Source organism: Cygnus atratus, chromosome 3 (genome assembly GCF_013377495.2).
Source record: "Cygnus atratus isolate AKBS03 ecotype Queensland, Australia chromosome 3, CAtr_DNAZoo_HiC_assembly, whole genome shotgun sequence".
Lineage (NCBI taxonomy): Eukaryota > Metazoa > Chordata > Aves > Anseriformes > Anatidae > Cygnus > Cygnus atratus.
In genome coordinates this window covers 50,798,128-50,823,795 of record NC_066364.1, presented here as the reverse complement: position 1 = coordinate 50,823,795, position 25,668 = coordinate 50,798,128, and the positions used below count along the sequence as shown (strand labels likewise).

The following is a 25,668-nucleotide window of genomic DNA, read 5'->3' as shown; positions in this document are numbered from 1 at the left end:
TGAAGGACTTGCAGCTATCTCCGTGTATGTATTTTTTTCCCCTCTTCGATCATGTGATCTGCATGTTCCGCAGATACATTGACGACTGAAGAATTACAGACTCTCTCTCTCTCAAAAATCTGCAGAAAGGAAGATTCTTCATGAAATGTAGGAAATCCAGAGCTCTTCCAGAGCTACTCATTTAAATGAGTTTACTTTCTGACCAGTGAGTAAGGTAGACCCCACTGAAGTCAGTGAGAGATACAGGAGAAAGGAAACCCCTGCTGTGTATTATTATGTAAAGAATTAAGTATTTACATATTGCAGTAAACAAACACCTATTTAATCTCTATCACAATTAAAATATATTACAAATAAACCTATCAATCACTGAGGTTATCACAACCATATGTGGCTTTAGAATAGGGAATTTTCATATGTATTTAGATTTTGAAATGCAAAGACAGGCCATGTAAGAGACTTTAAGAATAAAGTTTAATCTTTTATAGATAAGATTAACTCAAAAGCACAGGGATATTTCAAGTGATATTACAAAGATGTAATGTAAAGGATGAAGTCTAGTTAGGAGAGCTCTCATGAGACTATATTGTGATAATAAAGAGCACAGGTGATAACTTTTGTATCTTTTCAAAACATTTAAAGTTCTGTTCAAGAGCAGTAAGATAAAAACAAATAAAGCTGGAAAAACAAAAGCTGGAAGAATTAAAACCAGCATGTGTGACAAGGATTTAAAGATAAGCACTACTGTGATTTTGTAGTCACAAAACTAAGGATAATGATTTTATATGGCTGAAATCCTGCAATTCTTCTTCAGGGATGTCTCCGTCTGACTTTGGCAATTTTTTTAAGCTTGATCTACGAAGGCCTGATCCAGCTCTATGCAGAAATGTAATAGAACATTTAATTAATTCCCAAAGAAAGACTGTTGCAAGTGGTGTGTTTTATGAAGGATAGTATAATGTTTTATATACAGTATAACATAAAATATTAAATTTTATAAATGTAATAGTAAAATTAGAGAAAAAATAGATAGCTAATGTCACAAAAAAGGCAGTTTGTTATTCCTGCTGTCCTATAAAACATGAAGGAGAGACAAATTTTGTTTCTAAGCAATCTGGAAATTCAAATAGTAAAACTTTATTCTGGTAGAATCTCTTTCATATGATGACTTCAAAGCCATTAGATGTATATATTTTTTTCCTCCTGAGAGATTTGTCTGCATTTGTGGAAATTCCTTCACATCAAAAGAGTGCAAATGTCCAGTGCTGCAGCCCAGTATTTTACCCTGCCAGAAGGCCTCATCATTTTTAACACCCAGCAGTTGTTTCCTGTTAAGGCTCTAACCACTTTACCAAATAGTACATACAACAGGCCTTATCTGTAGGTCAAAGTGGTTGGTATTGAGGGTTGTATGTCCATACTATGCATGTTTTGGAGGAGTTTATTTTGGACTAACCCTCATCTGCTTCTGTGGACTGGAAACTCATTCTAGTTGCAGTATGTTACTTGATCTCCTGAAGCACGACTTTTGGTTTAGCTATGTTGGAGAGGAATCCACTTGTTGTGCTCTAAGACCACTCCATAGTATAAACTGAGGACAGCAAGTGGGGATAACTGCTGCAAATACATGTCTAAAGTGTGATACTGGTTCCTGAAGCAATAATGCTGTTATATGAAGTTCTCTTGCCAGCCTCATGACTTTTGAGTAGATTTTCATTGGCCAGAAGAAAAACCTTGTCTGGGTGAGCTGGAAGAGCTGCCTTCCTATGGATGTTCGTAAAAATGGTTGCAGCTCACTCTGTTCTCCTGGAACAGAAAAACCTCATGATCTTTTCTTTGTCTTCTGGAAGATCTTTTTTCAAACAATGTGCCAATTATGGATATGAAGAGCAATAACAGCTATCTTCTGAAGAAATACTCTAAGAAATGTGTGGATAAAACCAGGGGACTGGAGCAAATTTGCCAGGTTAGCCAAGCAGTAATGATGCAATTTACTTTTATAAGACAAATGAAAAGGCAAGGCAAGACAAGAAAAGACATTGTTTTGTGAGTACAAAGGTTAAAAAGCCAGATTTCCTGTAGATTTCTGTCTTCTGGTTAGAGATTTTGGCATCTAAAGAGGAGTAGGCTCTAGCTGAAGTTTCTCCCATGATAGGGTCATTTACAAGAACACTTGTGGGACCTTTCTGATGTGTCTTCATACTTCTTCTCAGCCAGAGTATCTGTGAAATACATCCTTATGCAAACACAGAGTCTGACTGAACAACCCTCTTTTTTCATGGTAACTTTTAGTAACACCTATCCTACACTGTGAAAATCTTTTTTCAAAAGGATACAAAAACTGGGGTAATTTTTATTACAGTACTACTAATCATCCATATTAAGTATATACATATATTTAAATAAACACGTTTCACTTGTCCAAGAAAATGCTAATATTCACAATGACTTTTATCCAAGGGAAAAATAAAGGCACTTCTGTGAATGTACTTCCATACCTTCATTTTTTAGAAAAACTGGTGGTAGGCTAATATGATTAAATTAGCTTCTGCTGGATTACTAAAGACAGATACACTGTGAAGAATTTTGATTGTTCGTAAAATGAAATTCCAGAAAAAACAAATGTGTGTGAAAGGAAGTGGCTCTGTAATGGAGGTTTTGTGGAATTTGACTGGGAGGGCTGTAGGTGGGAGTAGATTGAAATTTTATCTCTTCCTGGCTATGAAGAGGCTATATAAGAAGCTATACCAAACTAGTGGAAGATCTAAGAAGTCACATTCTCCAGGAAGCATAGTTCCTCCTTCATGTTTACACTGCAGATGAAGGGCATCTCACACACATGCGCATGCACATGTACATGCATGCACACAGACACGTAGTATGTTTCTCTGACTTCATGCAAGAAAGACTGGCTGTTGCAATGAGCTGAGGTGTAGCGACAAGTGTGGGACATAGCTCTTTCCCGCAGCTCCTTTTGCAACCTGTCCCCCTCTCCCAGGTGATAGGGGGTGGCAGTCACACAGGGTGTACAAGTTGCTGACGCTCATCAGCTCTTGCTGCCCATCTCCACATGGACATGGCCACGATGCAACTAGAATGATCCCCGACTCTGTCCAGGATTTTTCCTTATTTTGCTTTGAACTTTAAACAGGCATAGCCATTGCTTTCTGTTATCTCCTTTGGTCACAGAAGCGTTTAAGCTCTGCTGAGGTATGAATTTTTTTTTTCTTCTCAGGCTGACACATGAAAACATGATTTTCATAAATTCCTAGTACAGCTAAGTGTTGAAAGGTCTTTCTTTCATTTACTCCCACTAATACTTGATGTTAAAGAACAATAGCTCCAATAATAGCAGAATTTGACAATGGTAATCACGTACTCATCGTTTTCATCTTATCTGTCATTGCTATAAGGCATTGATTCTTATCCATGGTGCAACTTTATTGATTGTTAACATTATGAGGATGCAAGCCAAGCGAACTTTGTAGCTAAGCACACTTTTTCTTCAGAAACATGTTTTTTTGAGAAAATAAATTATTCCATTTGTTTTTGTTCTCCACAATCAGACTTTTTTCACTTTTTGATTTCCAAAGGTTTTCCTTTCTTCATTAAAAAAGCTTGAAGAATTTCCTCTAATTAGTTTCTAATGGCAAACAACATCTTGACCTCATTTGTCAGAAAACACAGAGCTGAACTGTATCATTTAACAAGGGAATACCATACATGTATGATTAATGTATGGCACTTTCCATGACCCTATTTGACTCCCTTTGTGAATATTTAATATATTTAGCATTGTGTTTTCAATCTCAGATGACATGAAAGTGAAGAGCTCCTAGCGTACAGTGCTTCATCTTATCAAATAAGCAATAATAAATGAAAATCAGTTTCAAGATATTTTTACATTAATTACAAAAATAAAATACAATCAAAGACTGTAGAAAAGATATATATTCAATTACTCTATGTACTTCACTCCTGAGCATTCATCTTAAATCTAAACAGAAATGTGTTGAGACAAAGGAAAGGTGGGAATGCAGAGAGATGTGCATATAAAAAAACTAGCAGGGCATCCTAACTTCATCCTGGAAAGCAAAGGCACACTAAGAGAATGCTTTGAGAAGAACATATGCACACACCAAAATTCCCTTGGCTGGCAGACTGGGATGCCCTATTACATCAACAGTAATAAATGAGTTGACCTGAACAAACCCATGTCATTTGGGGCCTCTAATCTATTACTAATTTTTCTGCATCTCTAGGATAGGGTCAGCTTCTCCAGAATATAAAAACTTCTCTTGATGGAACAACTTGGTTACCGTAAAATATAAATACATGCCCCTTTGTCTTCTACAGCATACACCATTCTGCAGAAGAGTGATATCATTTCATAGTCTTCACCTTTGTGCTCCCCAGCCTTGGAACAAAGCCATGCATGCTAGTCAGACAAAACTCTCATTGAAAGCACTGGAATTTTGCTGAGTCTAACATTAAGAACCAGCTCTTGTTTTGTCTCAAGTACAAAAGGACAAGGAGGATTCCAACTGTTTTTTATTTAACATGAGGCCACATTATAATGCTCAGACCTATCCATATCCTTCTCTGAGCAGCAGGGAGACTATGCAGTCTCTGTATCCTTTTCGAGGTTCAGTCCTGCCTCCATTGAGCCTGTGCTTTCCAAATGGCTTACGCACCTTCAGGAATGAATAAATAATAATAGGACTGGTGTACGCTTTTTTATTAGCACGTAGGTGCCCACATTGTAAGATTGGATTTTCTCTGAAATTTTCTTATTCAAGTACTGGCAAGGCTTTGCTCCCTTCATTCACTTAGTGGATCAAAGCTTCATACACGGGTTTATTTCATCTTAACTCACCATGGCTTAAATATGCGCACTCGATAAATTCAGGTGTAGCTGAAGATTATGCCACTGTGTCAGTGTAATTTGATGCTAATCAGTAATTTGTTGCTGCATTGGTATAATTTGTTGCCTTGTGGTCATATAAACTGACTCAAAGTTAGAGATACATGATATGTGTACACAGTATTTAATAAAAATTATATATATTATTACTTTTTTTTTTTTTTTCAGTGAGCTATAGCAGGAACAAGCACAATGATAAATAAATGAAATACTGGCTTTGTAGCAGTCAGTGACAAAATTCTCAATCATTGTAGTATGGTCAGAATTTTTCCATACATGTAAATTTCCTAAAATGTGTTTGTGACGATATGCCTTTTTGTCCACAGATATACCTGCAAGTGTGTTGTTGTTGTTTTTGTTTTAATCTTTTCTCATTCTTATCAGATACTATTTATTTTAAGGCTAAGTATCTTCCCCAAATGTAGATTTATTGAAATGAATAACAATAGAAACGTATGGATCAGAAAAAGTAATCAGATAAAAAAAGTGTAATGGTTTGAGAAGGCCACTTAATAGATGCAGATTTTATTAACGGTCATTTTATCAATGCAATGTGCCCATGGCATAATACATCCTTAACAGCACAGAAGAAAAACTAACTGCATGTGCACGAGGTGAAATATGAAAGTGCTCTCGCAGAGTCATTTTCAACAGCAGTTTGTTACATTTCCACACTTGATTTTTTAATATGAATGGTGTTCTGTATTTTGAGGTGTGAAATGTGAACTACAGATGCACTGAGAGACTGAATGATCCGTGAGCGAGCTTTGTGCAACTGGATCCTTGTGGCCTTCAGCTGGATTCAGGGGACAGGGCCTCTGGAAAGCAATGTGGAAGACTGGGATTAGGTTACCTGACAGAAAAGCTTTAAAATGTATTTTTGGGGGCGCCACGAAGATCCTATAAGCGCTTGTTCTGGGCACTCATAATAAATCCCTTTTTAGGAAATATGATGTGTCAGTCTCTGACTAAATAAAATCAGTTTTATGTGGAGAAAGAGCCACTGCAGGCCTTCAAAGTGATAGTGGCACCTACATTTTTAAGCCAGCCTTCAAAAACTGAAAACTTTTAAAACCTTTCACTCTATCTACACTCAGCAATCAGAGCTATTACTTATTCTATTATTTACTTTTAGTGTTACAGTGTGGCTTACAGATGTTTATATGCAGTGATGCTGCTGCCTCAGAGCTTGCTACTGGAATGGATTTTGCATAATATGCTGACTTGTACAATATAAATTGAGAGTAAAGCTGATGCTCCCATATAGACCCAGCATCTAACAGAAAGATCATGTTAATAGAAATGAGAGGCACAGTGAATTCATATTTTGTAAAACTCCTTAGATCACCTTGAGTTTTAATGGTTGTAAATCAGCTTTATGTTACAGTGCACAAGGAACAACTCCCCAGACATCCTCTTCTGAAATAATCTCTTTTCACATCAGGACAATGTTAGTTGGTATTTTTTATTATAGATGTGAATAGGAATGTACCTGGTCTTTATTACTGTACTGCTAGGTCAAAATTCAGCTTAGGCCAACTCTTCCTGGGTGATTAATGGACACTACAACGACAGATATACTTGAATGGTGTCTCTGACACAGCAGAGTGACAATGGTATGCTGTTAAAGACACATTGCTCCGGAGTATTAAATGACTAACACTTGACACAATATTTATTCACTTGTTGTTTATCATTCCTGAAATGTTTCAGGGAATATCTTGGCATTCAAGCATCTTGCAAGAGATTAGTATTTTTAAGAGATTTCTCACTGAAAGTGGTTCATTTCTGCTTGTGCCTTTTATTCCGTCTCTCTGGAGGTCATTACATGGGTTCCATAAAACCTCCTTGCATACATAAAGAGCTTCATGTTATCTTTCTGCTCCTATGATCCCATCAGCTCCAATGGGAGGAGTCTTAAGTGCAGACTGTTGATAATCACTATTGAGCTCAGTGGCACGCTATCACTCCACTCTGCAGCATCAGTACGATGTTGTCTTCATAACACCAATACTAAAGCAACTGAGAATATATTGAGGGTAATAGAGATTTTGCCTATTGCTTTGAAAGAGTGCCAAAGGGACTAATAAAAAAGTTATGGATGTGTCTCATGCTGCCAGTCTCTCTAATGTGGCCTTGCTCATACTCCTGTTTACAATTTTTCTATACACAAATAAGAACAGCAGTACAGTCTAGTCTTTTTTATTTTTTTCCCTTACCTTTCTTTAAAGATACTGTGTGTGAGGACTGCAGTGCAAGGACAGCTTGCTGTGAGGTGGGAGTTGAAAGGCTTTTTCTGACTTGCACCCAAACAGCCTCTCTTAGATAGCCAGTAACCATTTAGGCTGATGTGATCACAGGACATAGCTGTTTGCTGCTAGCTATAAAACTAGCTTCCTAGTTTTCTATTATTTTTCTATTACGGTGCCCCAGCCTTTATGTCATCCTTTTTTTCCTACCCACAGCAACTGATTCCTTACTATATTATTTCTGCCTTGTCTTGACTGAATTTCTGATTATTTGAAGTAATAAGTAATAACCTATTTCAAGCGATCAAGACTTCTCCAAACACTCATGTCCATAGTACAATAATGCCCACTACAGAAAGCTTGTTCTGGAATGGGGAGGAAGATGGAAGTGCAAAATAGCAAAATGGAACAAGATTATTCTTCCTATAAAACTTCCCAGAGATTAGTTTCCCTGGGCTTCTTAGCATGTTGTGGCACTTCCTACAACTTTGAATACTGTGTTCTTTGATTATGTTATCATGAAATTTCATTGTTTGATACAACTAATTTAAGAAGATACTAAAGAGATGTTTGGAAGAGTGCAAAATGAGAGCCAGTTCCAATAGACATATCTCACCATATAAATAGATTCAAGAGAATAATGGCATCAGCTGTGCTGAGATTCCTTAGTGGGTTAAACAAGCACGACTGTGATGGATTATAGCCTGGGTATGGTAACACTATGTAGAATAACCACTTGGAATAGGATTTAGGAAATCTTCCACGAGTATATATAATATCTTGATTGCCCTGAAGTTTAGGCATAATATGAGAGTAAAACTTTCTTATCGGAGTTGTCTTGTATGCTAACGTGCTGATGACTGCAGAACTTTCAAATACAAGAGTGACAAGGGCTATATAGCTAAGGTCTTTGGATAGTTCAAAGCCATTTCGACCTTACTAGAACATTACAGTCTTGTGAGCTGCAGTGATGGCTAATGGATCTTCACATGCCATTACTGGATATTTGGAAAATATATATATATATGGATAGGGAGGGAGAATTTTATGGAGAATGCTTGATTTTTCCTACCAAATTTTCAGAAAACTTTTTATTTAAGTGTATGGGTTCTTACCCTTCCTTAGTTACACTTTGAGTTGCAGGTAAAAACAAAGACAGAATCTCCAGGAGAAACTTCATTATTGTTTTATTTTATTTGTATAAATTACACAAAAATTAACTGTTCATGTTTTTGAGCCTCAGTGTGATTTTGAAGGTTAAAATCAAACCTGAAGTCATGTGATTTTATCTCTGGATTTAATGTAAGCATGCTCAAACCTCTTCTGTAAAAATCATTGTTCTGGTACAATATCACATACATAATTTAACATTGTAACATGATGCAATACCAGCTTCATGTTGTCATATTTTGGATCAAATATATAAACAGTATTATGTAAATGTAATAGAAACACTGAATACTAGAGATAATGAGAATACCTCAGGGCATATTTTATGGTAGCAGGATTGTTGTTGTCCTGTTTTAACACTAGCTGTTAACCAAATGTTGCAATTCTTCAGGGTGTTTCTCTTAAAAAAAGAAGGGTAAAGCTGGTGGTGGAACTAGACCTCACTGGTGGGGTTAGGTTTACAAGGAATGCACAAATATCTGCTCCTCCACCTTCAGGACAATATAGCCTGTTGTTTCTTGGCACATGCTCTCACAGTCCTGTAAGACCACATTCAGGTGGTGCCTTCAGGCCATTCCCACAGCCCAGTCCCTCTCTGTCTCCTGGGTTGGCTTTTATACTCTTTTTCCCTTTCTTTCACAGACAGTTGAACCTAGATAAAAGTATTTGCAGTAAAAGATCTGCTCTCATGTTGTCTTCCTTTTGGGCAGTGGTCCATTACTGTTCTGGGGGGAACACGTGGCTTTTTTTCACTATCTTTTTTCCGAAAGTAATTTCAGTAGATTCTCACGTTTACTCCTAAAAATTATGGCAGGTTTACCCACTGTCATCAGCGTGTTTTAAGTCAAGACAGAACAGTATTAATCTTTCTTTCTTAAGGGACTGACCTAACAGTTCTTAGACAGATGAGTAACTCTTCCAAAATACCAGTCTGACTCATAACTTTCTGCCCACATAGCCCCCTTCTAGTTTCATTTGGTTTACTGCCATTTTTTACTTCCTGTTCTAAACTATCAGATATTGTTTCTGCAAACTGTAAACAGTGGCAGAGTTTCCACCTAAGAAACTTCTGTGGTGGGTGGTGCGTAGGGTCAGTTTAAGCAAAGCAGGCTTTACTCTGGCAAAGGTAAAATAGATTACGGGGGGTTGAAATTAACATCAAAATCCTGCAGGGCCTTCCCCCCCCCCGCCCCCCCGGAAGCATTAAATAGGACTGTCCCCCAACATGGTCATCCCAATTAAGAAGTATATTTCCCCATTATTTTTACAATACAGTCAGGGCAGATATTCCATCCCTTTCCCCACTTGATTACAGCAGCTCTTTCTCTCTCTTTGTGCCTCATTGCTCTGAGAATGCTCACCTCCCCAGACCACTGTCACAGGCCACTAGTCTGTGACAAAGCTCAATCTCAATCTCCCACAAAACTGAAAGAGGGAAAGTCACAAAAGAGCCTTTTTTTTTTTTCCTTCTCCTTTTGGGCTTTGCTGTTTTCCTCACCGAGGCTGTAATGGGGACTGTGCACAGCACAGGAATAAGTGAGATGAGAACAGGAGGAAGGAGCCAGCAGCAAAGCCTCAACTCAAGATGCCATGGCTGAGCATGTCACATCAGAGATGCTCCTGCTGCTTCTGCCTTTGCCATTCCTATCCCATTTGCCTTTCCTGTATTGCTGCCACTTCTTACCCTGTCTGCACTGTTTTTTCTTTAATCCACATACTTTCTGAAAAGTGCTGAGGAATTTGTTACAATAAAAGGCATTTTGCTTCTAGCATTTTCTCTGTCTTCACAGTGTCTGTTCTAAATTATTTAGGTATTTTCATACGGTGTTCTTCATTTACATCTTCTCTTTGGCAGTATGTATTGCCTACACTTTCCTTCTTCTTTCTCTCTGGATTGAAATTTAAGTAATATTTAGATGTTTGTAATTTGAGGAGAGGAAAGAAAAATGCAGAGGTATCTTAGAGCATTTTGTTTTTCTGCCTTCACACATAAGAGATAGATCCTTAATAAACAACCATGTAAGTAAGACCCATTAACCCAACTATATCAGGACTTTTCAATGAAATAGCAGTTATCTTTGGCATTTTTTTTCCAGTTTTTGGAAATATAATAATCATCAGGAATTATGTTTACAGGAATAATTAACTAAATATTAGAGAATTTTATCCAGATATTTTCAGTGGACTAACAGCTCAAAGGTTCAATAATGCTGATGTCGTAGTTTAAAGGCAGCTAAAGCTAATTCATTACCACTAATTACAAAGCCTGAACTTCATAGGACACTGTGACAGAGTAGAAAATCCACCTGGGTATCTGAGGCTGGGGCTGTAGCCTACACTCACCTTCAGGTTCCTTAGGGGTATTGCTTAGTGATTGATACTTTCACTTGTCATGCTTAAATCTGTGGACCTGTTAATACAGAATTTAGCTGCGGTGAAGACATAATCTAGACCAAGTAAGGTCTGTGACAGATGCCAAGAATCAGAGACTTCCAAGTATTCTCACCTCCTTTCCTTCCTCCTATGAAATAGTTACTGACTATCTTCACTGGCAGAGGGAGATAGGGTTGAATAGTTAAGGTTTGATACAGCTGTGGATGAGAATGCTTCAAATTTCAGATGTTTCTATAGTTTTTCTCTGTAAGTTGATTTGCTGTACTTGCTGAGAACTGCCTCTCCCTCATGCTGCTTGACTGGTGATGCTTATCTCCTCTCTGTATCCCACTGGCATCTCCTGCTGAGCTTCACTGTGGAACTTTACGTGGCAGACATTCATAGAGATCATCTTCCAACAGAGTGAAGATGGTCACAAGCTTCCAATGGCATTTGCACATTTATCCTCCCTTTTAAAATGTTGTAATGTTACAGCACTCAACGAGGAAGAAGAAAACTGAGATAAACTTCCTTATCTTGTTGATGGTCAGCGGCAGAGTTGTACCAGCATAAATTCAAATGATAAGATGGCATTTTTTCGTCAGTTGCGTACTACTGTTTGCCTCTGCTTTCTCTTGTCTTCATGACTAATCATCTTGAGACTTCTGGGCTAGGATACCTCGGTGCATCTAAAGGGTCCATTGCTGACGATATTCAAAGTGACATCACCTTCGTTTGTAGCCATTTCCTTCTAATCAGAAAGATAAAGATACCTTCTTACTTTGTTCAAGGAGAGAGAGGCAGGGGAAACAGTCTGTTTCCTTCCTGAAGACAGAATGGGAGAGAGAGAGACTAAGTTACTTCCAATTGATGCGTTTGTCTGGGAAAAGCCCTTGTTGATCTTCTACCTTTCCCTGTCAAGGACCTTCTCCAATAACTGATTCATTCAACATTAAGAACAGCTACACACAGACATAGAGTATATCTATTTTATTTTGTCTCTTGAATCAAAGTTTGATTTTTATGTTATTAATCTGATTATTGCCAATCCAATTTCCTTATAAGGCAGCACAGTTTAAAATTCTAAATGAGATATTTATATTTATCTTTCACACTTTTATGTTTAGGAGCTTAAATGTGATTAGTTGTCTAGATGTTCTTTCTGTACATATACTTCTAGGCTATAGTTTTATGCAGGAAAATATGATCATAATGCATTTATAACCTTAACTTAAGCAAAGCAGTATGTTTTTTTGGATAAGTTCTGTTATTACTTAGCTTTACATGGTGGGGAACATGACTTGTCTAAGTTCTTTTTCTTTTTTTCTTCATAGTTTTATGGAGTTAGTTGAAGTCAGTCCTGGAGTAACTCCATTAAATATAATGAAATTAACTTCGGCATTGGTTTGGCGCAGTGTGTTTCTATTTTAAAGTGATAAATTGTCCATAAGAAGCATAATCTTTTATTTTGCATGTGGTTAATTTCACAAGAATGGCAACAATCATTTCTGAGGCTCAGCATCCTTGAAAGTATCTTTGTGGGTCATGCTGAGAATGAAAAATATTATGGATACATAGCATCAAAGGCACTAACATAAAGCTATAGTTTAAAAAGTCAGCATTCCTGTGGTATTAAAAGGAATTCATCTGAGGAAAATGGCAGAAATCATTCCTCTGAGAGGAGCAACACTGAACAAATGTACCCATGTTAAAATGTCTAAATGTTTTACTGTTGTCTATAATTGAATTAGGTTCCAAGTGAATGAAGGGAAAATAAGACTGTTTGAAAAAGAACAATCAATTGTACTAGTCAATGAGGAATCAAAGAGGGAATGTGAAAAACAAATGAACCCATGGCTCTAATTCACCTGAAAATAAGGGGACACTGGTCATATTCAAATAATGCCATCAAAGAAGACTTTTTTTCAGAAGAGCATCCAGGGTATTTTCACATGTACTAATGTATCTTTGACAGGAAACTATATTCATTTCTTGTGAGTGCAATGACCAAATCAATAGTTTATTAAAAAGACGTAAATAACCTAATTTCACACTGGTGCCTTATGTGGTTTCCTGACCATGCCAGGGAACTCTTTACAGAAATCAGGACATAAAATGACATTCCTAAAGGCTAGCTTCAGAGCAGAATTAAAATGCTTTAGTAAGTGCTTTTATTTACTGACTGAACCATGAATTATGGCTCTGTTTTCAACACTCTTTCAACTGAGCAAATAAGGAGCAGAGTTGTTAAGCTCCTCTCTCTCCCATTTAACTATTGCAACATAAGCCCTAGAACTTAGACTCTGTGATAAACTCATTGGGCATCTTGAACTTACCTTGCTCCTGTGGTAGCTTTGTTCCACTTTGTAAAATTCTTCAAAAACCATGCAAAGACCACCAAGGCTAATGGTAATAACTGTCTAGTCCAATGGTTAGTCCATTTCCTATGGAGATGCAAAGCCTGGGTTTCTGTTCTTGGTCCAAAATGTACTTACTGAAAATAGAAATCCAATAGAAGTTGCAAAAGTAAAATAGAAGGAAATTTAATGAATAAAAAACAGATATTATAACTATCCTATACAGTTGCTTCTGAGTGGATGCTTTTTTTTTTTTTTTTCCTGAAAAACATTTCATTAGCTTAGTCTAAAAGGCTGAATGAAACATTTCTTACAGAAACAAACAATATTTTTGTTTGTTTGTTTGGATTAATTCCAAACATTATTTTGTTTTTGATTTATTTTTTCTAAAGCCATTGACTTTAAAGTCTGTTCTTCACAAGTTCCTATTACAGAAAAAATCATTCGATCATAGACTAATTTAGGCCAAAAGTGACCTCTGGAGGCCATCTAGACTGATCTCCTGCTTGAAGCAGGACTAACTTCAAAGTTATGTCAGTGTGTTGGGGCCTTATAGCAGGGACTTACCTAGTTAAGCTTTTAAAATCACCAAGAAGAGAGATTCTCCTTAATTGTTCTTAGAAAAGATTATTAGCTCCTAATATCTTTATTCAAACATTTTGGTCCAATATGTGATATCAAGTTGTAGTGATGAGACAGTCTAGCTCAGATGGTAGCCATCAAGGATAATTTTACCTTGAAAATGCTTGGGTCTCTATACAATATGTCCTCTGCCTTGTGCTTCAGGATGGCAACATAGACTATCAGCTCTGGGTCATCCTCTGAAGGAAGTTCCCTCTCTAAGCCTAAAGAACTTCCTTAGGTTTTGAGTTGCCCTCTGATCTTCCACATTTGCAGACTGTTCTTCAAAACAAGCTTGCAGAAAACTTCCTGTTCCATTATTTTGGTGTTTTGATTATATTTCTCCTCATACAGGAGTGCTTGTATGACTTTACTGCATGGGTTCATTTTATGCTTATTGTATAAATTAAGATTTGTTTTGATTTTGAGCCAGGCAAGTCACCATTTATTTTTGCGTCACAAAATATTTGTATGTGTTTCCAGAAATTGCATTGTAATCAGCTTCACTGTTTATTTTGAAATTCATTCTTCATTCATTTCTTTGTGACACCAAGAATACAAAACAAAACAAAACTACAACAACAACAACAACAACAAACATCAAACAACTTATGGGCTTCTTCTGTGAACATTTACCAAGTGAATTGAGTAAGACAGTGGTTTGCCTCTGCCTCATAGTCACAACTTTATTTTTCAATTTCTGTTCTCGAACAGATTCTGATTTTGATCTTTTAGGAATTTCTGCAGAAAATCACATGAATTCTGCAAAAATGTTACTTTCTTTGCAAGACATGGTACCCCGTAGCCTGATACCCTTGTGTTGCAACTGCCTCCACATTGATAGTGTCAGCTATTGCAGTCCCTACAGTTTACTTACCTTTATATTCAAACTTTCTGACTTCATATCCATTTGTAACAGATATATCTCAGTCCTTGTATTTGCAGAAACTTTGGTTTCCAGTTCCGTTTCATTAGCACTGAAAACATGGAATAATTTTTTTTGAAAATCAGGTCAATTTCTTACAGTGACATTCCTTTAACATTACATTTCCTAAAATAATTTCATTTCTAATTAAACTCTTTTTTAACCTTCACATTCACACTACCTAGTTCAATTGGTTAGTTTTGTAAAGTAATGGTCAACAATGTCAACTGCCTACTCTGCTTTAAAAGGAAATGTGTCTTTCCTTTCTGATTTGCTATTTCTTCTCTTTCCTGGTACCATACACTGTAGATGTGAAGTCTCTTCAAAATTTGCCTTTATTTTTCCTGGCCAAGGAAATATATCTTCAATATTCTTGCAGTTCCTGTTTTGAACAATTGGGTAATGCTCCACATGATTTTCCACCGTCTCTTGAATCAGTGAATAGGTCGAACTGTAGGAATAATTTTTCTTGATATTCTTAGTGTCTACCATCCTAATTCTGAGCCCCACACTAGAGATACCAGAACCTTTAATCCTGTATTTGATTTCTCATAGATTTTGTGTAAACTGTTTTAGTTTATCTCACATACCATTTACATTTTTTGGCTTCCTGTAATACTTTATAAAGATATTAATTTTATTGCTTCTTATTCTGGGTCTTTCTCTTCTACTCTGTTCCAGTTCTCAAGTCTAATTGAGAATAATATACTTTTGTTGGTCTTGCACGTCTATATGTTGGTCATTCTCAACATATGTCTTGATTTGACCATGGAGAAAATCTAGTAGCTCACTGTCAACACAAAAGAGAGCATGTCTTTGTGTTCTTTGGACTCTTAGTGACAGCTCTGTTTCTTAACTTTATGTTTAACAGATTCAGCTGAAAATTATTTTTTCCTGAGTTAGTTTTCTGTGAATTTATTGATTTGAATTGTCTTGCTGAAATATCAGATGAGTACTGGATCTAGAGAAAAGGACATGATAGCAGGTGGGAGATGGTGGCAAGTGAAAGAGTCTTTCTCTGCAACGATAGGGAATTTTTGATCAGACAACCTCATGGAACTGCAAATTCCACAGATAAATCTTCTCTGAGGATTGACTGTGCTTTTGTCTTAGATTTTTTTTTCCCTTTCTAACTCATTGTGTCACTCCGTAATTATAATCTGTGAAATTATAATCTGTGAAACAAAATGATTTAATTTTGTCCTTCCTCGCTCTCATTCTGATAGCTTTTTTTCACCCATAGTTATCTTTCAAAATTCCTTCTCAAAGATTAATCTTATATCCCTTCCACCATGACATACAAAAACTTTCTTTTTAAGTCTTTTGCTTTTTGTTTGTTTGTTTGTTTGTTTTCATTTTTGTTTTTGTTTATCATGTTCCTCAACAGAAGATAGACTTCAATTCTGGAGGCAACTAGTCTTTGAGGTATGTTAGCTCTGGGTCATTTTCCACAATATTGATCTCATTACCCATTACATAACTTTTATAGTCTCTTCTTCAGCTATTCTTATCTCCTCTCTGATAGTCTTCTTTATATGAGCATCCTTTGCAATTTTAATGATAAGTTTTAAAGTTTCAAGCCTGTTAATCTGCTAAAACAGTCTTTATTTTGTCTGTCTTTGATATCTTATGTTATAACTGACTCAAGTCTCTTTTATGTGGTTCTTGCATGTTGCAACTCACTTTTTCACTGTTTCTTACTTGCTCTTACAAAACAGTGGCCTAAGTCACAATTGGCTTCCACAAGACTTTCAACAGTCTGAAAACTCCTGTCTCTTGAATCAATAAATATACTGAGTTGATCATAACACTTAATTTTTTTTTCATTGACTTTGTTTAGCAATTTTAGATCTCAAGTGAGTTTATTGACTCCAGTTTCTGATCAATAAAATGTGCTTCCAGGAAAATCTGGAAGTGTTACAGTCATCTCTACCACTCTCTGCCACGTTCCTCCCCCATAAGACTCTCAGGGATACTTTTCCCTACAGTTGTTCTCATTAGAGGTTCATTTTTCTTAGGTACCATGCAAAGCAGATATGATGAGAAGTGTTATGCCAAGGAGACAGTTCTGTGTTTCTTGGCTATGTTTCTTCTGACCTGACATGTGCCAGTAAGGTTACCAAATCTAATATTCCCTCATCATATGACAGGCGTCAGTATTGACTTGAAACAAATGATTACTAGCTGAATGTAGTTCTTGGCAACTTTTGATCTAGTAAGTGAAAAAACGTTCATTTTTTCTTTTGTCATTCATTGTAGTAACACGGAAGATGAACTCTTTTCTTTTCTTTCTTTCTTTTTCTTTTTTTTTTTTTTTTCCCCCTCTTTTCCCTTTTTCTCCTTTGGCATCCATTAAGGTTTTATGGAAGTCATTACAATTTAGTATTAATTAATATCCACTTATAGCAAAGTGTTGACAATAACTTTCCAGAATTGTGAATATGATTGTGAATTGTGAATATGACATTTAGCAGCATCATTTAACAGAGCAAGAGGAGCTTTCCAAACTACAGTTGAAACTAAATTAACTGTGATATAAATGTTTATAACTTTAGTCACTTACTGAGTGGCTAAGGAAGCTTTTGTTACGGCTGGAGATTTCCACATGAATGACATGAGATACTTCCTCTCCAGTTACCTTGCCAGACATTATGTTTTGCCTAAAGTATTTCTGTTTTAAAGGCTCATTATTTTAGTTTTTACAGTTGGAACTAAAATTCTGTGTACCAGGGCCAGTGTGCTCTAGCAGTTTCTCTGTTTATTTAAAATATTTTATCAACTGGCTACTGCTTTAATTCATAGCCCACTCTGAAGGAGTCCAAAGCAAAACGTTTGGGGAGACTGGAGATGATACTCATCCAGCACTGGTCCTTGTGGTCATTTACTAAGTCAAAAATGTTGCTGTAACTGCTGTAGTACCCTTAATTTACTTACCAAATGCCTGAATCCTCATCGTGTATTTATTTTTTAGTATACTCACAGAGAACCTTCTGGCCTGTTTGCTGAAGAATCTCTTGAAATAGTATTTGCCTGAGCTATGAAGATCCTCCAAGGAGTTCATTTTGTAGAAAAGAGATTTAATCCTTTTTATTGACTGAGGGACTGGTCTTTTCCTAACACATTCCAGGGAGGGGAGCATGCTTCAGACATTTGTCTTTTTCCACCCGCATCAGTATTTGAAGTGGTATGAGGCAATAATTGTTCTGGTAAGGCATTGCCTGATGTCTGTAAACAAGAGAAGAGTCCACAGTTACACTAAGTGATTCAGTGGGAAACTGCCAACACTTGTTTGATGAAATCCATAAGGTCATTGGTAAGGCAATGTATAACGTAGTGTACAGATGAACAGTCATAAGCTTCAGGCTGGAAGGTAGATCACATATATTCTTGCATCTTTCAGTACAGGTGTTAGCTAAGAAAGTAATTAAATTAATCTTGTTATTTCATTCTAGGCAACAAAAAGTGGATGACTGCTATATTTACAAAATGACAAGGAGGTGAACTCTAAAATTTCTACTTCAATTTAAGACGAGCACATGCATGATATGGCTGTGTTTATGATGATGTCCTGTAACAAGCAAGATTTGTCTTTTCATCATCACCAGGGCACCGCAACCTTCCCTTCCCTTCCCTTCCCTTCCCTTCCCTTCCCTTCCCTTCCCTTCCCTTCCCTTCCCTTCCCTTCCCTTCCCTTCCCTTCCCTTCCCTTCCCTTCCCTTCCCTTCCCTTCCCTTCCCTTCCCTTCCCTTCCCTTCCCTTCCCTTCCCTTCCCTTCCCTTCCCTTCCCTTCCCTTCCCTTCCCTTCCCTTCCCTTCCCTTCCCTTCCCTTCCCTTCCCTTCCCTTCCCTTCATCTGTTTCCCATTAGAAAAAAAGTTTCCAATATATAAGGTTAGAAAAAAATCAGCTATAAGAGAGACATTTATCAGGTAGCCTATTCTGCAGCCCTTCTCCAGTCAACCAACACCCACTCCACTCTGCTTGGAGAAGGGAGCATGACAGAAGTGTGTCAGGTACTTCAGTTCTTCCAATGCATTGCAGAGTTAATTAGCTCTTTTCCATGAATTGCCTGTTTGTCCAGGGGTAAGAAAATGACCCCTTATCAGGAACTCATGGCTCTTTAACAGTGGAATGTGCAGATCGACTGCAACTTGGGATTTATCTGGCAATTTTACTTCCATGGAATGTTTCTTTTCTGCCCATAAAGCTGTCCCTCCCTCCCCACGCCCTGGAATCCCTCCACTTGGTAAATGGCTATGGAGTCCCCTGAGTTTGTGATTTACTGCCTTTTTTGGAAACAGGAAGGCTAAAGCTATTTGCAAGTATAAAATTGTATTCATGTCAGAGTTAGGAAATGATTTTTTTTTCCTTCTCAGTTACTTTTTTTGTTGTTTGTTTTATTTTCCTCTGTTTTATGCACAGATTTTTGTAGGCATGCTGTTATAGACAAAATGCTTTCAGAACATATTTGATCAAAATCAAATTGCAAATTCTATGCTATGTAATGTTCGTATCAAATGAAAATCACAACCCTCTAGCTCCCTTTCCATCCAGGTAAACCTCCGAGCCTGCCTGATCTCCATGCCTGTCATTTTCTAGACTTGGCTATTGGGGTATCAGTGGCATGAAAAGAATTTTATCAACACAATAGCAGATCTTTATATCTCTGGGGATATCTTTTAATGAGTCTGTTCTGGTGATTGTTAGGCATAAACCTCATATGCAGAATGCTTCACCAGTGATGAATTTGACTCTCCTCCTTTAAACATAGTGGCATTTGTTTGCTTTACAGAGACAATGCCTGGTAGACAAATATTTCCATCATTTGGTTATATCAGATGTGTTATCAGAACTATTCAAGTATCATTGAATAATCATGGAAAAGAATGCTGAAGGATTTAAGACAAGTTGCTGTGGAAATAAGAAAAAAGATGAAGCATGTGTGATAGAATAAGTAAAAGCCTTTATAATGTATAAAATATTTTTTATCGCTAGGAGAAGTGAAGTTCTGAGTTATTACCAAGAGTGGAAGCCATTCTTGAACCTGTCCTCACATCTTTTTCTCTTTCCCTTTTTCTTTTTGTTACATCCCTCTCAAAGAAATGTATGAATGTATTGCATTGGTTGTGTGTAATGCACATTACCTACCTCCTGCATTTGCAAGTAATTTCTCTGTGCTGCTGTTCAATAGTATGGGCAGTTGCCCAGTGTGCTTGCATAATCCTAGCAGTTCTTTATGAGCAAATGAGAAATTTCACTTCAGTTAGAAACTGACATTGGAAATGTGGTCCTTGCCTATTTCATCTTTTCTGATCAGTATCTGTAAAGGCATGCACACATGCAGTGATTATGGCTTATCTAAGACCTCATCATTGCATGCTGTTCCTTAGTTTGTGCTGGTTTGTTCTGCCCATGTCCTTAGTGGTGTTCTCACAAGGGGTGTCAGACAGTTTGTTCTGGCCACCAGCTTCTTGTCAGACGCAGTTCAAGATGTTGTCCATCAGCTGCATAAGATTTTACCCTTGTATGATAATTGAAATGCCTCCTCCATTAAAATATGGATTGTTAAATGTTTTCTAGAAAAGCATAATTGATTTTAATTGTTTAGTTCATTGAATAAGCTGCAAAGCCTATTCTGTCTTTGGATTCTGACCTTGTCATTGATTAGTCTTGTCCTAGTTTTTTTTTTAGCTATTCCTATCATGTTTCCAAGCTCATCAACATGTTAAAAAGGGGTTTGGAGGGCAGGAATTTCCTTGTCATACCTGATTTATGCAGAGGGTCACTGCTTCTGAGGTTCTGAGCTACTGTTGTCCCTCCACCTTCCTTTGTCCTCACGCTTGTTGGAAATGAGTAAAAAGTCTTGACATGACTTGAGATGTGAAACAAAGATATTAAAAACAAGATTACCAGATGTGCTTGGTCCAGTGTAGTTGTCTCAAGTGGAAATGTCTACTATCCTGTGGTTATCACGGGGAGAAATCACATCCATCCTGTAATGTCCCAAAGCCACATCCAAAAGCTGAATATTTCATCATTTCATTAATGCTTTCTATCTATTGCCTATGCCAGATTTTTACAAAAGACAGAAAGAAATAAGGTATGACAATGACATGTTTGGTATTTGGTGTGTCATACCTACAACTTGTACAAGATAAGAACTATTTAGTATGTGTGCCATGAGGCTGAGGCTTCTGGGGAGCTGCAGCCCCCTGTGTGTTTGTTGTGGAGTCGATTGCTGCATGCGCAGTAAATCTGGTGTTCCCTGGGAACTCCTGGCTTGCCCTGTATGCACTGAAGGCTGATGCATCTGTGTGCAGGGGCTGTATCCTGAATCTCTGCTGCATAGCCAGCAATCCCAGACAAGTACAGCAAATTCTGCCTAGACAGAATTTCTCAACATAAAAAGGAAAAAGACAGGAAAACCATGTGACATGGTAGCCCTTGTACTCAAAAGAGCTACCCACCTCATCGTGTCTACTGTTATGGGTCATTGTGCATCCCCCTGAGGGGGAAGGCTGTGTCTGTACTTGAGCCTGCATAACCTCGTGTAGTGCTGTCAGCATCAGCAGGGTATGTTGCTTTACTTCTGCTCCTGATTTGGCCCCGTTCCCTGGCTTTTTATTAACTGATTGCTTTTTTTTTTTTTTTTTTTTAAACAGTCACAGAATGGTAAATGATAATAATAGATTACTGCATGGATGGGTGTATCAGCATATGTCTGGGGGGGAGGGATGTGAGAGACTGAACTGTGGGATGACCTCCCTGACATTCTCCAAAGCCTTTTTTTCTTTTCCCAGGCTTTTTGGGAGGGCGCTTGTCAGGGGGTGGGGGGATGTTCATTAGGTATGCCAGGGAAAAGATTTCTTATGTTGGCTTGCAGATCCTTATAGCCTTCATGGAGTGGGATGCATGGTTCCCATAAATATGTGATAATAATCATTTGGAGTGTGAATGTTAATTTGTGTAATGGGTTCCCAAAATATGGGCCATGTGCCTGCTGAGTATATTTTATTTTAAAATAAATGTGCATACATAATACACACACAGACACATGCTGCCTGCATATTCATCCATAATTAAAAAATCTAAAATTATAATTTGTTTTTGAAGAAGACAAAGCAGCAGCTCCCACAGTACACTGGTAACCGTTGAGCGGGAGCCCAGCCATCACGATGGTTTTGTGAACCCTGCTGGAGATCACAGTCCCACACGGACAGCTGCAGCTACAAAGCACCCCAGTGACCTAGATTCATCTGTAGATTACTGTCTGCTTTGGCCTGTGCCTCCCAGAGCTGCACCAGGAGTCTGATTTTGTTGCACAAGCTAACTTGCCTACTGCTCTGACCCATTTTACCATAGCAACCTGGTTTGCTGTACTAGAGGCTAGAAAAAGCATGCAGGCAACTTTTTAAGGATTCCAAGATTAAGTTCACTCTCTGCTCTTTTTTTCTTCTCCCCCCACCCCCCACCCTATGCCCTGAATGTGCTTAGCAGACATGACGAAGATGAACTGACAGTTTCCAACAGCACTGGAAGCCAGGAAAAGATTTAGGCAAGGTACTACTTACACACTTCTTTTGTTCATCATGATGTGTGTTTTTGACTTATTATTCCTTTCCTGGCAAAATTAGCTAGATGCTTCCCTTGCCCCAAATGTCTCGTTGCTGATTTCATCTCATCTGTCCCCATCCACTGTCCTCAATAACCTGACCATTAACCATTCATAAGTATATTTCATTTTGTCCTCTTGTTTTTGATTTTCTGATAATGCACGCATAAATACAATTACATGTTGAGGAATCAAACTGTTCTCACTGTAGTTTGCTAGCTGTTGTCTCTATATTTGTATGTTTACATGTGTGTGTATGTTAGAAACAGGAGAAAGCAGTTCTTTTTGTACATTAATTTAGTCTTTGTAGACATTCTGAGTGGGAAGAAAAGTAAAAGATAATCCAAAACACTAAGGATTATCATAGTGAAATATTAGAAAATAAAATGTTGATAATTTTTCAAGACTTTGTATTTTTTGTTTGTTTGCTTAATGTTGTTGAAGGAACCCTTCATGTTTGTTAAACTTGGAGATGTACACATAATCACATGCAAAACCAAAGAAAGTTACAGGAAAGTCACAAAGACATTTTACAAAAGAAATTAGCTCTTCTTTCCATGTTTCATATATTTCTGAGATATTCTTAAAACACCTGAGCACTTTTGCTAGTCAGCCAATGGAAATTTTCTCAGCACCTCCCAAGCCCAACTGTGACTGTTCCTGCACTCATGGGTGCTGGGAGAGGCACAGTCAGGCTTCAAGACTGGCAGGGATCAAAGGTGCCTTTTATTTTGCAAAATATTTTGGGAATGTTTTGCAACTCACAGAGAGAGTCCCAGATATTTACAAGTCACCACACTTTTGAATTTGCTGGTGGCAGTGCTGCTCTGGGTGAGTGGTTTGTTTTAGGCTCATTTTTGATTTAGACAGCTCCTGGTTGTGTTGGTTCATTTATTTTTAGCTTCTAGAACCAGTAAGCAGGTTCTTATTTTGCTAATCAGTGCTGGTATTGTATAAGGCTTAAGCTGCATATCTCTTCCAGCTGGCTAGTAAAACAAGGTACAGAAGTGGTACTATGTAAGACTCTCAAAAAATAGTGCCTAAATGGTTCTGATATAATTGAAAAGTGCATCTCTCTACATTCCTCTTTCAAAAGGACTGTCCTTATCTGCAGGAACATAGATGTTTGAGCTGTTTGAGTTGAGTGCCCTTTCAAACATTTCAGCTCTCCTACAAGGAGGTTTCTTATTCAGCCGATGACCAACGGCTTGAACTGCGTCTGAAGCTGGTGGTCAGAGCAAGCCGTCTGACACCTCTTGTGAAAACAACCACTAAGTATATGGACAGAAGAACAAATCAGCACAAATTAAGGAACAGTGTGCATCTGCAAGGTCATAGATACACCATGAACACTTCTTGTGCGCCTGCCTTTAATACAAACTGAATGGGAATCCATCCATCAGTCCTGTGAATGCAGCTCTCCTTGCCAATGTGTTGCAAAGTCATATCTGGGCTTACCTCAGGGTAAAGTGTTGTCCTATATCTTCAGAATGCAATGAGACCTTGAATCCTGTGTAAATGCTTTTTCTAAGATGTTTCAAAATGTAATTGCAAGCAGATCATACATGAGCAATCCACTCTGGAGAGCGGAGAGAGGCAAAGATGAAAGCAACCGTGGTCTATTAAATTCATGAAGTTGCATACTTCATGAAAGATTAAAAATAAATAAATAAATCATAGAGTCATAGAATCATAGAATCATAGAATATCCCTAGTTGGAAGGGCCCCACAAAGATCATCAAGTCCAGCTCCTGGCTCCACACAGGTCTACCCAAAAATTCAGACCATGTGACTAAGTGCACAGTCCAAATGCTTCTTCAACTCTGACAGGCTTGGTGCAGTGACTGTGTTTCTGGGGAGCCTGTTCCAGTGCGTGACAACCCTCTTGGTGAAGAGCGTTTTCCTGATATCCAGCCTGAACCCTCCCTGTTGCAGCTTGACACCATTTCCTCGGGTCCTATCACTGGTCACTAAAGAGAATAGATTGGTGCCTGCCCCTCCACTGCCCCTCGTGAGGAAATCATTGCTATCATTTAACCCTCAAAAATGACCCAAGCACCTCAGATCATACATTTTTTGACAATTCCTCCCTAAAGAAAGTTAAAATTTATTTTGAAAGAAACCATGACAACTACTACTTCCTCAACTCAGGCAACTACTACTTCTTCAACTCAACATCTGGGTATTTGCCATAATTTCTATTCACTTGGACTGAAAGTTTCTGCTAGTCCTTATCTAGAGGATGTAGATCTGGCTTTTGGCTCAGGTAAGTCTGACATTTGCCAGGGCTAGCAGACTGCTTTTGGTGGGCAGCAGTCCTATCATAGAATCATAGAATAATAGAAAAATTAAGGTTGGAAAAGACCTTCACGATATCTGATCCAATGATCACCCTACTACTAATGTCACCCACTAAACCATGTCCCTACGCACCATGTCCAACCTTTCCTTGAACACCCCCAGGGATGATGACTCAACCACTTCCCTGGACAACCTGTTCCAATGCCTGACCACTCTTTCTGAGAAGAAATGTCTCCTAATTGTTTTAATTGTTGAAGAGTAGTGCTCTTTGTTCAATTCTTTAATTGTTGAAGAGTAGGGGCATGATGTTTCCATTTTTCCACTCACCAGGGACATCGCCCGAATGCCAGGACTTTTCAACTGTGATGGAGAGAGGCTTGGCAACTACATCAGCCAGTTCCCTCAGGACCCTGGGATTCATGTCATCAGGTCCCAGAGACTTGTACCTGTTTAGATTCATCAGGTGGTCTTGAACCTGCTCTTCACTTACAGTGATTTTGATCCCCCAGCCTCCATCTACGAGTTCAGGGAAATTAAAGACTTGGTAAGCCCATCTACCAGTGAAGACGGAGGCAAAGAATTTGTTGAGTACCTCAGCCTTCTCCATGTCTGTTGTTGCCAATTACTCAGATATAGAAACTCACTCCTAATATAAGAAATTAGCCACCTGTAATAGCTTACACACTACTATTTTCACCCCTCAGTCTATTTTCACAAATGTTAAAGGCACGTGGTGGCCCTCAGGGACTTCTCCTGTCACCCCAGTGCAGCAGCCTGAAGGAAGCTGGGTCCTCTCTCATGCTCTTCCTCGAGGCTCTGTGCAGAAGGGATGCCACCTCTCACACAAGGGCAAGGGGATGGGAAAGAAGCACTCACACAACCCCTGAGAGTCAGCAAGAGTTCTTTATTGCCAGGACATCTTGCAGGTAAGCCTGCAGGATGTCTGTGGTGTTTGGCGGCTCCAAGCTAATGCTTGGGATGGAGCCTGCGTGATGAGTAAGGAGCTCGCCGGGCACTCCTGCGACACTGTTGGTGGGCTCGGATGGCAGAGAGCAAAGACATGCAGGGGTAGCTGCAGGTCTGATCTGGCCGAGGTGGATGCACTCCCATCGGTTCCACCACATCTGCTGGTGGATCC

At 38.2% G+C, this 25,668-nt stretch overlaps 1 long non-coding RNA gene across 1 annotated transcript; it reads right to left on the bottom strand.

Moving 5' to 3' along the window:
- Positions 1 to 9,830: 9,830 nt before the first annotated feature.
- LOC118243953 (uncharacterized) lies at positions 9,831 to 17,875 on the bottom strand. The gene is made up of 4 exons (XR_004777397.2): positions 17,554 to 17,875; positions 14,572 to 14,671; positions 13,053 to 13,210; positions 9,831 to 11,541 (listed from the first exon to the last, which is right to left on the bottom strand). It is a non-coding gene; the product is annotated as an uncharacterized LOC118243953 (long non-coding RNA).
- Positions 17,876 to 25,668: the final 7,793 nt, after the last annotated feature.